Below are 14,624 nucleotides of genomic sequence, written 5' to 3' on the forward strand. Positions count from 1 at the left end.
TGGATTGGTTGATTTTTGGTGTTAAACACCACTTTAACATGATTTACCAAGTACTATAATTTTGGCTGTAAATTTTTATTTGAGGAGACAGCCAGAGTGCCTGGTGAAAACATCACCTTCATCAGGGAAACGGGCAAACCATAGTCAAATTAAGAATGAAGTTACACATTTCATGTGAGGGTTCTCAGTGTTGACAGGCGTAGTAAGTGATACAGTAGTTGAACTACTTATAGGACCACTCTGCCACCATAAGTCGATCAGTACAAAATATTTTATTGAAATGTGTTAGATTTTTGTTATCAATCTATTTTTTAATTTTAATTGTACTATTTTATTTATTTTGTTTAATATAACAAGGATGTGGAGTCCGAACAGGGTGAAATTTGGGTCAAAGGGAGGCAATTTATTATACCCCTGTTTAACACCACATACTTGAAATTCCCTCAATGTTAGGATTTTCATCTACTTGGATATTCATGTTTGTACATTTTTTTTTAATATCAGATGTATACTAGCTAATATTGACTATTATTTAGAGCTTTGTAATAAAAAAAAATAAATGTAAGCAGAGCTCTAGATAATAAGTATGCAGGGTGGGAGAAATCTTGGGTCATTAACAATTGATTTGCTGAAATTTTCAAGAAAGGGGATTTATTGGAAATGCATCTGATATATTTAATGTATAAAATTATATTTAAAAAAAAAAAGATGTTAAGATGATGAGGAGAGCCACCTTGTCAGCCGGGAGAGCAGCTCTAAGGGAGATGGTCAATTTAATCTTCACCAAGTCTGAGGCTTTACCATGAAAAATATGTGGTAAGTTTATATATTCCACAAATTTTATGGTAATAATATATATATAGGCATTTAACATTATTTTTTAAGGGTTCTTTTCTATCAGTGTTTGATTTTTAGAGTATCTAGTCTTACATATGTTTTCTGTCTGGTATCGAGTGAGCTGTGTTGGATAGAAACCAACTGTATGCAAGTTATTATCAATGAATTTGTAAACTTGTTTGGGTCGAACAAATTTTTATGCGAAGTCTGTAACTGTTTGAATATTGAATTGATATAGAATCATTTTCATAAAAGCGTGGACAAGACGATTTCTTGGCGCTCTTATGTTATCTATTGACTCGGTCAGATAAGGTGAAAGTTTGTAACGCCCACTTGTCACATTGAATGTGTTATAGACATTTAAACTGGGGTCACCAAAGGTTCTAAATGCCTACATCAAATAGTACGAATTACTAGCAGAGGACTAAACCTTGTGTGTTGATTTAAATGTTGAATAATTATTTTCTTTTTTTCTTCTCTTGTGCCTTCATTTACTTTGCTCTTTTATTCTATTTAAATCCCTATATAAAATTAATTTTATGGTTCAATAAATTCAAAATAAATAATAACCATTCATTAATTGCGATTTTGTAATTTTAGACTAAAATGCGATTTTAATTTTTGCGATATTGAGAAAAATCCTGTTTAATTCATATAAAAAATTTCAAAATGCTAGTTTAAATTATTGCCAATACAACCATGTTGCATTTTTTGCAATAATAAAAACATTGCAGTAGTTTCTGAATTTACAGTAATTGAGTTAGTATTATTACCAATATAAGTATTGGGGTTGTCTACGCTGTTATGAAAATGATTTTAAGAACCATCAAAAGAGAACAAAACCATCTGATTTTGTAATTGAATATTCCAAAATCATTGTCTTATACATATACATGCACTTGCACAAGGTCAATTTCTATCTCTAGCAGTTTAAAGTTTATATAGTGAAGATGATAATGTATAACAAGTTTTAATAAATGAAACATCCTCTTAGAGACTGATTGATCTGTAAAGTAATTATTTTTTTATTTTTAGGTTGTTATAATGATGATGTTTTCATGGTGTTGGGAGTAAGACTTGGATGTCTGATATTGTTAACATGTTGGTAGGTAATCAAGCATCTTTTTAGTAATATAATATTTGAAATCAATTTTATAATGTTCTTTAGTACCAAAAAAATAATTTTACACTGATGAGATACCGGTTGAATTTTTTTGGTAAATATAAAACTGAGTTTATAATTCAGAATACCAAATATTTTTTCCATGATTTTTTGTTATCCTAGTGCAATTTTAAATTTAGTACATGTGTAATAATTTTTTTTAGGAAAGTTTAGTATAACTGACTACTTTTATATTCCAGGTTACCATCAGGTTTCCATTGGGTTACTTGCTGGGATAAAGCTGTTATAAGGTGAGAACTTATTCATCAACATACAACTTTAATGTGTTTATGTTATAGTGTGATGAATGTCACTAAATAGATTTCAATATATATATTTTTAATTAAAAAAAAAATCAGTATTCAATCTTTTCATTTTAAAATAATGTACCCTTTAAAGCAGATACTAGATCTGAAGAAGATATATGAAGGGGAGATAACAATAAAATCGGATATTTTTGAGTAATCAATATAAGTAATAAACAAATTGTTTAACATACAATGATGTCTGTTTCTTTATTCCCGTTAGATTATTTTAAAATTAAGAATTAGCAATTGAAATTTAACTTTGTTTCTTTTTCAGTCGAAAGAGTTGCTGTTGCTGCCTTCCTTGTATGGTAAAATCCTCAGACTACAATCCTGCAAACCATTGGATGAACTGTTGCTATCTTTTGTAAAAAAATCAGCAGATATTTGTCTTATAAGCAGAATGAATTATAAATGCAATTAATTTTTAATGCTTTATTATTCAAATTATAAATATTTACTTCATTATTTTTTCTTGCATTCAATTATTGTTTTGTGATTGAAGAAAAATAAAAAAAAAAAATGTGAAATTATTGTTATTTGAGAGGTCCCAAAGGCATGATGTATGGTTTCACAAGATACCCATAAGAATTGCTTCAGTTTACATATATTTTTTAAACAATGTACACTGGTTTTGAAGAATTATAAGTCCTTTGTGAAATGAGTTTTTCTGGTAAGAAACCTATTAAGTAGGACTTTGATGGCCAAACACTAAAAGGGAATAAAACAAATCCCCTATTAATCAATACAAGTACTGAGTTTTAAGTGCAATATGAACTAGAAATAAAAACGTTTTGTTAGATGGTTTGTTTTGACTCTGCATTCTCTACATTTATACAAATTAATGGCTGTCAGTTTTATTTATTGGTTTCGTTTATATATTATAAATGCATTATTCAGCATCTGAGACCACTCAAGTGAAAATAATTACATAGTTTTTGCAGTTTGTCATATTTTCTCATTTTTGTGTGATTGATTTCTATATTTTTTCTCATTTATGATTATTTATATTTTAATGATTGATTTTTGAGGCTTGTACTCAGCTTCTAAACAATTACCTCCCCCTCCACATGTATAACCAGGATCCTGTAAAAGAAGTTTTGATTTTGAAGGATGGATGGATAATTAAAAATGCAAGATTTTTTTTAATGTGCTAGTTCACAATGTAAAAGTCTGCACAAGACATCTAACCCTACCCGAACACATTATTTTGACTTCCAGCTGACCAGTCTTTGCTCCTACTCCTAATTGCTGAATGCTTATCAGGGGAGCATCAAATACCAATTTTCAATTCTTTGATATGACCCAGGGCAGGACCAAATCCCATGCCCATCTGCACTCATGTTGAGCATAAAAAGGTTATTAAAGAAGATTTGTCGGTCTGTTTGTCCATCATCATCTCTCATCCACAGCTTATAAACTATTGGAAGGTTTTCATTTAAACTTTCAGTTTATCTTCTGTATCTAATGGCTGTGTGTATTCTATTTTATTATAATGAAATTTTGGGGTTCTCAATTGTAATGAATGGACCTCCTAAGTATTTGAAAAAAAAGAGAAAGAAGCTTCTCATACCTGTAACCAGTTTATCATGTGAAGGATAGGTTGGTTCAAATATATTTGTTTTTAATCATGTTTTTAGTAGTTGGATCTCATTATGACAAAATTTTAATGACTTAAATTCAAAATAAATGTGGGGTTCACACTGATATATATTACCACTGTAGCTTTAATGTAAATTTTATAAGGCTTTGCTATAACAAGATTTGTGTTTTATCTTGTTTTATCTGATTTTAGTGGTTTTTATGTGATTTTATTTGTTTTTACTGTCAAATCTTGTTATACCAAGCCTTAGTATGATTGAGTTTATATATTTTGATTATACATGCAATTCAAAATATAAATTTACATAATGAGATCAGACATTTATTATTCTTTTAACTCTTCTTAGTGGATAAAATAGAAAAATGAATGAACATAAATATTGAAGTGGTCGTTGAAGATTGAACAAATTACAAGATTTATAAATGCAGAATCTTGCTCTATCTAAATCTATGTTCTTATCAGCTGAACCAACCTATCCTTCAATATGAGTAATAAAATGGAAAAGTCCATTCTTCGATTGGGGAACCTTTGGATGTGAAAAAAATATACACAATGCCAACAGATACTGAAGATTATTTGAAAGTTTAGGCAAAAACAATTCAATCCTTTAATTGTGATTGGAAGTTGTAGACGGATGAGCAAACAGATGATATACTTGCTTACTATGGCACATTTCCTAAAGGATATGGACTATGGGTATGGGTTTTGCTCATGGTTGAAGGCTGTAGGTGACTGATAGTGTTAAATTCTATGTCATTTGGTCTCTGGTGGAGAGTTGTCTCGTTGGCAATCATATCTCCTCTTTTTATTTTATATGAAATAATTACTTATTACTTCCTGGGCAAAAAGTTCTGGTTCCATGAAAATAATAAAAAAAAATACTTATATCAAACATGTATTGTCATAGGCGGATCCATGGGGGGGCCAGGGCCCCCCCTTTTGGTGGGAAAAATTTGGTTGATTATATAGGGAATCACTGAAGCATGACTGGAGCGGGCCCCCCCTTATGAAAAGTTCTGGATCCGCCACTGATTGTTAAATAACTATCCTACTTTGATATAAAGTTTAAATTGTTAATGTTGTTAAATTGTTAATGGTTAGAAATTGGGAGGAATTATAAAGAAACTTTATATACAATATAAGAGCTTGGGGTTATAAATGTTTAATGAAATGCAGTTAACTATTTTATTTGGTGATCTAATAATTTTTGCACAGATCACGATATTAGTTTATTTAAATAACCCAGTAAATAAATTGAGTACACCTCATAAATGAATTTGATTCATGTATTTTTATGCATTTTTTATCTTAGTATTTACCATTGTATTCCTTGTTATATTTGTAAATGCCTCTTCGTATGTGACAAACTGAGGATTCATATATTTTATGGATTTATATAAATTTATTTTAAATTTGGTATTTAAAAGTATTGGAAAGCACCAAGTTTAATATTGAGCAAAAAAAATATTCCTTTAAGACCTAAGGATATTAAAATTTAAGACATGTATCTCAGAACAGAATTGATTTTCTAAATTCTATTTAAACAGCTAGTCTGGGAACTGGTATCAAGAAACTAAAAAGAATCCTCAGCTCTGTCAGTTATTTTGTATAATTGTAATATTTAACCAATGATACCTTACCCATGATGCAGATCCTTTTCCTCCTTTTACTTATAAAGGGACTAAAAACTTATTATTATTATAATTTCTTTGGTATTTATACACACTTGATGGAGCAGAATGGGTCTGGTTTCATTTGGGTATTTTATATTATGATGCATGATCATGATATAAATAAATAGGTAAATAAAAATTTAATTGAGAAAACCTATCTTATATTTTATTTGAGTCTGAATGACAAATAAAGGGGGAAGAGGTTTCTGTGGTCAAGGGTAACACACAGCTGATTTATTGTATGGTATGGACGAAGTTGAAAAAGCGAGACTTGGGCATGCTTTTTCCATAAGCAGCAGCTTCAACAATGTATTTGATTGTGATATGTTCAAGTTGAAGAAAACAACTAGTGGTAGGTCAATGATATTTGGTATGCAGTTATATAAGCATTTAAACATCTTATTTCTAAGGAGATTATTTTGCTTCACTCCCTCAGTCATAGTCGACTTAAAACTTTTAATTAGTTTACATGTATAAGTTTGTGATTAGGTCAATTGAAAGGGAACTATAAGTGGTATGTCAATAATATTTGGTATACAGATGTATAAGAATTGACAAATCTCAGTTCAATAGAGATTGTTCAGCTCCAGCCTCGGTCATGGTTTATTGACAATGTTTTGCATTATTTACATGTGATTTGTGATTATATCAGTTTAACATGAGTGACTGATATCTGGTATTTGGTATGCAGTTGTATTGGCATTTGCAAGTCTCATTTTCATAGAGATTATTTGGTCCCACTTCCTTATCATGGTTCATGGACTTTGAAACTTTCAGTTTTTAAAAACAAGGAACCAATTGATAAGTCAATGGTGTTGGGTATACAGTTTTATAAGCATTAGCATTTCCGTGGTGTTTTTATTTTGCCCTGAAGTTCATTGCATAGATAAGTTTAAATATTGCAATTTAATTTCAACATTTGCATTATACCACCAAAAAACGCAAGACACATCTCTGTGTCAATAGTTTATATTTCAATCTCTTGGTATCTTTCAACATCATGTTTTGAGTTAAATGTCACAGAAACTTCTTTGCTAGTTTAAACAGGACTTGACACAAATGATACTTAGGAATTACATGACAGAAATGTTCATTTGACTTGCTGATTACCTGATTGGCTGCCAAGTCTTTAAATAGATCTAGAATTCTAAAATGATCTAGTTTGTATAAAGGCTCATCAGATACAAAACACAGGGATACAGATCTAGCAGTGGATGCTCCTGATATAAAACTTCATAATCTAGACTGAAGAAGAATGCGTTAATCCATATCTTGTATGCAGTTGCCTTATGGTCTGGTTTAATCTGGCATATGAACATTATCTTGATTCCATTTTTAAGGGTATGTGTACATTACTTGTTTTCAAATTAATTTGACAGTTTTTATGTGTAATAAGTACAATTTATTCTCTTATGGTTATTGCCTGTGATCTATTTCTCACATGAAGAGATATATTTTGTATCACATTGCATGGATTGGGATAAGAAAAAGGTTTACGAAAAATTTGTTAATTTGAGTGGCACATCCTGCACCATTTGGTCATCATTTAGGTTCCATGATTTGGTCTGTTCTCGGTCAGATTCTCTAGGTCAACAATGTATGGTGTACAGAATGATTGTAATGAGAATATGATTGTCTGATGAGATACATCTGACCTTGGCCTTTTTTTAAAGTGTGGTCAACATTAAGTTTTTATAGACTGCAAAACTTTTGCCATTTTATAATGGTGTGGATATGTCGTCATTGTGGTCTGTAGACATATAAAATTGAAAATGGAAATTGGGAATGTGTCAAAGAGACAACAACCCGACCATAGAGCAGACAACAGCCGAAGGCCACCAATGGGTCGTCAATGCAGCGAGAAACTCCCGCACCCGGAGGCGTCCTTCAGCTGGCCCCTAAACAAATATGTATACTAGTTCAGTGATAATGGACGTCATACTAAACTCCAAATTATACACAAGAAACTATAATTAAAAATGATACAAGACTAACAAAGAGGCTCCTGACTTGGGACAGGCGCAAACATGCGGCGGGGTTAAACATATTTTTTTAGATCTCAACCCTCCCCCTATACCTCCAGCCAATGTAGAAAAAACAAAGATGTTTTCCAGACAATAACTTGAGTATAAGTGTATATATCTCAAAGAAATAAAACCATAAGGTCCCATACCACAAAATGAAGGTATGAATTGAATTTGGGGTTATTGCCCTAACAGTTTAGGAATAAAGGTTAAAAAAAAAGATTTTCCGGGGTTTCCCGGCAGACCATAACTTGAGAATATATCCATGGATTTTTATGAAATTATTATACAAGATTTCAAACCAAAAAGGGATAGTTGGAATTGATTTTGGTGATTATGGCCCAAACTGTTTATGAATTAGGAACCAAACGAACACCAATACTTTGTGTACATTATTTGTTTCTTGAACAATTTCAATTTCGATGAGAATCATGTATTTTTTGGGTTCTTTAATATGCTGAATCTGTTACCATGTTTGTGTATTTCTGTTTTCGAATTGGTTCACATTCAGGTCCAAAGGGTCCAAAATTAATCTAAGTTTGATTTAAACCCAAAATTGAATTCTTTGGATTTTTTTTTATATAATCAAACTGTGTAATTAGATATTGGGCCCATTATCAAATTGGTTCACATTGAGGTCCAAATGGTCCAAAATTAAACTTTGTTTGATTTAAACCAAAATGTTAATTCTTGTGGTTCTTTGATATGCTGAATCTACTGGTAACTGTGATCTGTATTTAGATTTTGGATTTTTAGCCCTGTTAACAAACTAGTTCAAATTGAGGTCCAAAGGGTCCAAAATCAAAAAATTAAAAATTGAATTTTTGGAGTTCTTTGAAATGCTGATTCTAACTTATTTGCTGTGTCAAATATTTTATCACAATCCAAATTAAGAGCTGTATCAAGGACTATCAAGCTTAAATATTGTGTTCATACTTGCCCCAATTGTTCATGGTTCAACCTCTGTGGTTGTAACAAACTGTGCCCTGCAGTGCATTTTATTATGATTAAGTCAGAACTATAGTGAGTGTATAAAATGATTGTAAGGTGTAGTATGGTTTATATTTGCATCTGACAGGGTTTATCTGAAATTGACCTTATATTCATGGGTCAATGATAATGTAAATGTTCTGTTATACCTAGGTTAAAACCTGCATTTTTTGGTCTTTCAACATAGAATTCAATTTTCATCAGTTTTCAGCCTGTCTGTTTAGTACAAAGCAGGGTTGATATTCATATAAGATTCACATGTTCTCATTCTTAATATGCATATCAATTTGCAGTTGAACTCGTAGGCGTAGCATGCCCAAAAATAATGGTACGGTTTCGGCAAATTATACAAAAAGGACACGAAGTGTCCCTCCAGCCTCGCATAGCGAGGCTACATTACGGCAGGGGATATGGGGGGCCGCTCAAGGCCCCCAGAAGCTCGGGGGTTAATAGCGTTAAAATCCTGCGTTCTAGGTGTTTCCTGGCACTAAAAATTATTTTTGAAAAGCAGCAGTTTTTACTCGACAACTTGAAAAAAATCAAATATGAATGTCTGTGTTCCAATCACTTGCGGGTTTTGTAGTTTGTTTTCCATTTTTGTGTAATTTACATAACAAGATCGGTGAATGAGAACAACACTGTCATACTATACCTCGCCACTTCACCACAAATCATTGCGCAAAGTTCATGCTTTATAAGAGATTTCTGTCAGCTTATTTGTTATAGAATCTTAGTATTTAAAAAAAAATTAAAACAATAGTGCGGTAAACAACTATTGAGCTATAGTGAATAGAAAAGTGAATGGAAATGGGGAATGTGTCAAAACAATACGGGAATCCTCACACACTGGGGTAGGCTGCAGCCGACCCAGAAACAACGATGTAAGTTGAGAGGAATACATTCCATTCTAGACTCCATAACACATAAAAGAACTAAAATTTAAAACAATACAAGAAAAACAAAGGCCAGAGGTTCCTAACTTGGGACAGGCTCAAAATTGCGGCAAGGTTAACATGTTTTGATGTGAATTTTCAAGACAACCACTTAAGTCGACACTAGGGGGGTCGTCTTGACCTTGTAGGATATGATTTTTGAAAATCATGCAGCGACTGTCAAGATGAAGAACTAAAATAAAGCACTGTGTTTCTTGAAAATTTGTATCTTGTCTATATGTTTTGTGTACGATTTTGTCATATGCACATTTACTCGAGAGCTTGTCGCAATTACCGTGATTTTTTGGACAGCGGGTGTCTTGCAAGAAGGACCGGCTTACCCTTCCGGAGCACCTGAGGTCGCCCAATTTTTTTCGGGGTCCGTGTTTCTTATTTCTTTTTAGTTCTTAATGTTGAATGGTATTGTTTGTCTTTGTGTGTCTTATTTGTTCCCTGGTTTGTCTTTTGTCCATTGATCGCGATTCTTTTTTGGATAGCGCTTCGGTTGTCGACCCTTTTTTTTATTCCATTGTACCTTTTTAACAGTTTGGTGGCTTTTTATTTTCCTGATTGAAAACTTTATTACATAAGAAATCAGATTTCAGATTTCAAAGGACTAATCATTTTTACCGGTAGTGGTTGGGGAAGCTCCCCATCTCTGATTTTACTTCGATGAAAAATGCCAAAATCACCCTTGCAAAAAGGAAAACTTTTCCTCATGTTAGAATAATAAGGAATGGAATGTTATTCCTCTTGTCTATTTTTATTATAAGTTTACATTTTTTCCCTATCCAAAACAAACCTTGATACCCCCAAGAAATGGGGAGCCCCCCCCCCCCCCCCCCCCCCCCCCCTCTTTTCCACTTTTGTTGGTAAAAAATGATGTACCCCTAACCAGTACAAGTATCATGTTGTGACTTCTGGGAAATATTATACTATCAAGATACATGTAGCTTGCTTTTAAGGGCGCATCTATACTTCACCAGCGACGGTATCGCGATTTTTCGCGCGACAATCGCTTTATTAAAATCAATATTTAAATGACCAGAATAGTGATAATCATAAATACAATGCACTTTCTACAGAAATTCTACACCATTCCTACAATTTTTCTAAATTATTGTAATGATCAATGGAAAGAGTAGATCGAAGGTTGAATGAATACGGCTTCACATGAGGTTGAGTCATTGTCTTTCACGTTTATTTTGACGAAATTGAACCAAACTGACTGCTTATAGCAAACTATTATTTTTATATCCCGCTTTTGTAAATGTTTGACACAAAAAGTCATATTTCAATTGTTTGTCCAATTGGTAGCTACTGTCCCTTTTTAGTACACCGAAATGAAAAATAATAAAATATTCAAAGGTCGAGTTTATGTTAACAATAAAAGAAAAAAACAGCTTTGGCAGATGGCAACCAAGTTCAACCAGTAAATTATTGCGTCCTAACTTGAGATAGGAACATAAAATGAAATGGCGGAGTTAAACGTGTTGACAGATATCGATCCAAACACTAAGATGGGACAATGGTGTAACTGCACAACTTATATACGAACTGACTGTAAAAAAACAAACCAATTGGAAAGTGATTGACCCCTCAGATCGGCACGAAGAGCCCCCTAAAAATAAAACACAACAAAAAGACAAACAATGAAAAAATACTCCACAAAATGGACCAAAGAGCATACTCGCAGATTCTAAAATCTGGTTCAATCCAATTTCAATTAATAATAAATAAATGTTCTCCAAAATATCAATCAGAACATACAAAACGGTTTTGCACATGGGTTGTACTTAAATGTATGAGCTCTATTAACAACATCTCCTTAAACTTTATGATGGGATATCTCGTTTGTTGTAATTATACCGTTTTGAATAAGATTAGCAAGCAATAATGTATCTACAGGTACAGCCAAACTTCCATACCAACTACGAGTATTTGTGTCTTCGAATAAAGAATTAAGAATAAAATAAAGAATACCTGACTTAATAATCTATCAGTAGTACTAGGTAGTTCAGTCATTAGTTTTGTTTTCTGCCGATCATGGACAATAAAAAACCCTGATAGAAACTGGCTTTTTCTCCATACATTTCATTGAAAATTCAATATTTGAGCTCTTGAATTACATTAAAACAAGAATGTGTCCATAGTATACGGATGCCCCCCTCGCACTGTCATTTTTCTATGTTCAGTGGACCGTGAAATTGGGATCAACATTCTAATTTGGCATTAAAATTAGAAAGATCATACCAAAGGGTACATGTGTACTAAGTTTCAAATTGATTGGACTTCAACATCATCAAAAACTGTCTTAACCAAAAACTTTAACCTGAAGCGGGACAGACGGACGAACGGACGGACGGACGGACGGACGGACGGACGAACGGACGGACGGACAAATGAACGGACGCACAGACCGAAAATCATAATGCCCCTAGGTGGGGCATAAAAATGTCAAATTTGCAAACAAAATATTAGAAAAGTATAATTCCTAGTCAGTTTGTTATACTGAGTTGGTAAATCATATTTTTTATCATTTTTTTTTTCGTTGAACACTACCGCCTGGTACGCTTGCATTGTCTCTTAGTAATGCCCCCCCTCCCCTTTTGCGCATGCTAAAAGATAGCAATTAAAAATAGGACTCCACAATGACTGGAACTGTGATGAGATTATATACTTTAAACAGATTCCGTCGATTCTAGAAAATATTCAATAAAACCATAGAGTTACAGTATTATATTTTGGTCCGAAACGGGTTTAATGGCTTGTAGTTAAGGAATTTGCGACTGCGCTAGTCACATTCTCCATGTCATAAACATCACCGATAACCAACTGCGCTGATCACACTTTTGACGTCATAAACATCACCGATAACCAACTGCGCTGATCACACGTTTGACGTCATAAACATCACCGATAACGGACTGTGCTGATCACACCCTCGACGTCATAAACATCACCGATGACAACGTTATCGTCGAAGTTTCGTCGATTCACCGTAGCAGGATTTTTTTTCGACTATCAATAAATTTATTCTGTGCAGCTTTTTAGAGATTGGAGTAACGGAAAGGTCCTTGTGGTAAGTTATTTTTTGTTATTGCTTTCTGAAATATGAATGAAAAGAAAAAAATCTGTGAATCTGCTCCCTAAAGAGAAGTATATATACCATAATGTCGAACTCTATTTAAAACGCCTGCAATCTTGAAACGTTGTGAGAAATTTGAGTAAAGACTACCAAAGATCTACCTTCACCTACAATTTATTTTGAGGAAAACAAAAGATAACTGAAGAGGTTCCTGACTCGGAAAGCTGGGGCGGATTAGAATATATTTTAGAACTCAGGCCTCCTGTGTTTTCTTTTTTTGTTCCTGACCAGATGAGTAAAAGTTACAAAGTAAAAATTACAACAAAAATCCTCATTTATCAATTAGTCTCGTAGATAATTTAATTTCAACATTTTTAAAACAAAATCTCGTTTCTTTATAGGCTAAATATGGACGGGTCATCGGAACAGCAGGCTGTGTCAAAGTTTTGCGATGTCCTTCTCAATGTAGCTACATCTCAATTTACCCTTAAAGATTGGGAAAAAGTTGAGGCATACGTACAGGCCGTGGAAGAAAAGGAAACCGCTTTAAAGATGGAACTAGGTATGTAAATGAGAAAAAAAAAAAGATTTTCAAAGAACTTTTTTTTACTTTAGATTCCGAACCCATGTAGAATTATATTTTAACTAACCCTAACCCTGAACCTAAACCTTGACCTTACCCGTACCTAACACTTACCTTAACCCTTACCCTTACCCGTACCTAACACTTACTCTTACTCTTACCCTTACCCGTACGTAACACTTACTCTTACCCTTACCTAACACTTACTCGTACCCTTACCCTAAATCGTATCCGTACATAAACCATACACTAGCCCTATCCCTCAACATAAATCTAACATAGAAAAAGCCCTAGCCTAACTCTAAATCTAATATAGAAAAAGCCCTAACCTAGCCCTTAATCTTACATAGAAAAAGCTCTAACCTAACCCTACAGGGACCTCTTTATATAAAAGAAGACAAAAAAGTCTCTGCGTGCATGGGAGAGGGATGACTATTTTATGGTTTTTTAATAATATCTTTATATCTTTATTGCAAAATTACACCCATAAGGGTCAAGCAATACAAACAATTATACATTTTAAATACAATGCAATACAATGTAATACAATACAATATAATAGAACTTATTTTAAGAGTTCAATTTTAAATTTATGTAAAAAACACAATCATAAGCTTGTCTGACATGGGTCTGACCCCCTCAGTTCTAAAGACTGTTTAATAAAGACTCCAATATGACAAACAAGTTCAGGGATGGGGTTTAGAATGTGTTTTAGTTTATTAAATGCATCAAGATGTTAAATTAATGGTACATAGTCTTTTAGATAAGCAAAAAAATTGTAACGCAATGATATGTTAATAGAAGATCAATTACAAATGAATGATTTATGAACTCATTTATGTGATTGCACACTATAATTTTACGAACTACTTATATCTTAAACTTTGTAATAATTGTAATGCAATAGAGGATGAATCTCATTTTTTTCAATTCTAAAGTAAACAAAAAAATTTAACAACTATTTAGTTAGATAGACCTTTATCCATAAAAGAAAAAAAGAACACATTTAACCTCCAACACAATATGAACAAGTGAAATGAAATGGTTCCTTTTTAAAGTTACTAGCACTACGGACAGGGGGCGTTTTACTTCATTTGTAATTTTTAAGGACATAGATAAATGATATGAAAATGTTTTGTCGTGAGAAATATATATTTATCAATAACAAATCAAGAATACCGAAAATTTGTGTTAACGCATGCGGAAGAATATCTCAAGAACGTTTTGCAACAAACGCGGGAAAATATGAATGCCTACTCAAATCCAATCTATTAGAAAACGAATTATTACAGAAGAGTGTCCACCATGCACTTGCACTGCACTATCATTAGAAGAGTAGAATAGAATGATATACAAATGGATGAAAATTATATAAACCTGTTATACAAATATTAATATAATATATAACAACAAACCAGAGTATACTG

General features: G+C 32.7%; 1 long non-coding RNA gene across 1 annotated transcript; it reads left to right on the forward strand.

Annotated features, from left to right (window-relative positions):
- Window positions 1-211: 211 nt before the first annotated feature.
- Window positions 212-2,882, forward strand: LOC127723679 (uncharacterized). The gene is made up of 4 exons (XR_007992200.1): window positions 212-816; window positions 1,873-1,942; window positions 2,200-2,250; window positions 2,582-2,882. It is a non-coding gene; the product is annotated as an uncharacterized LOC127723679 (long non-coding RNA).
- The last annotated feature ends 11,742 nt before the right edge of the window (window positions 2,883-14,624 follow it).

This window comes from Mytilus californianus, unplaced genomic scaffold, assembly GCF_021869535.1.
Source record: "Mytilus californianus isolate M0D057914Y unplaced genomic scaffold, xbMytCali1.0.p SCAF_13, whole genome shotgun sequence".
Lineage (NCBI taxonomy): Eukaryota > Metazoa > Mollusca > Bivalvia > Mytilida > Mytilidae > Mytilus > Mytilus californianus.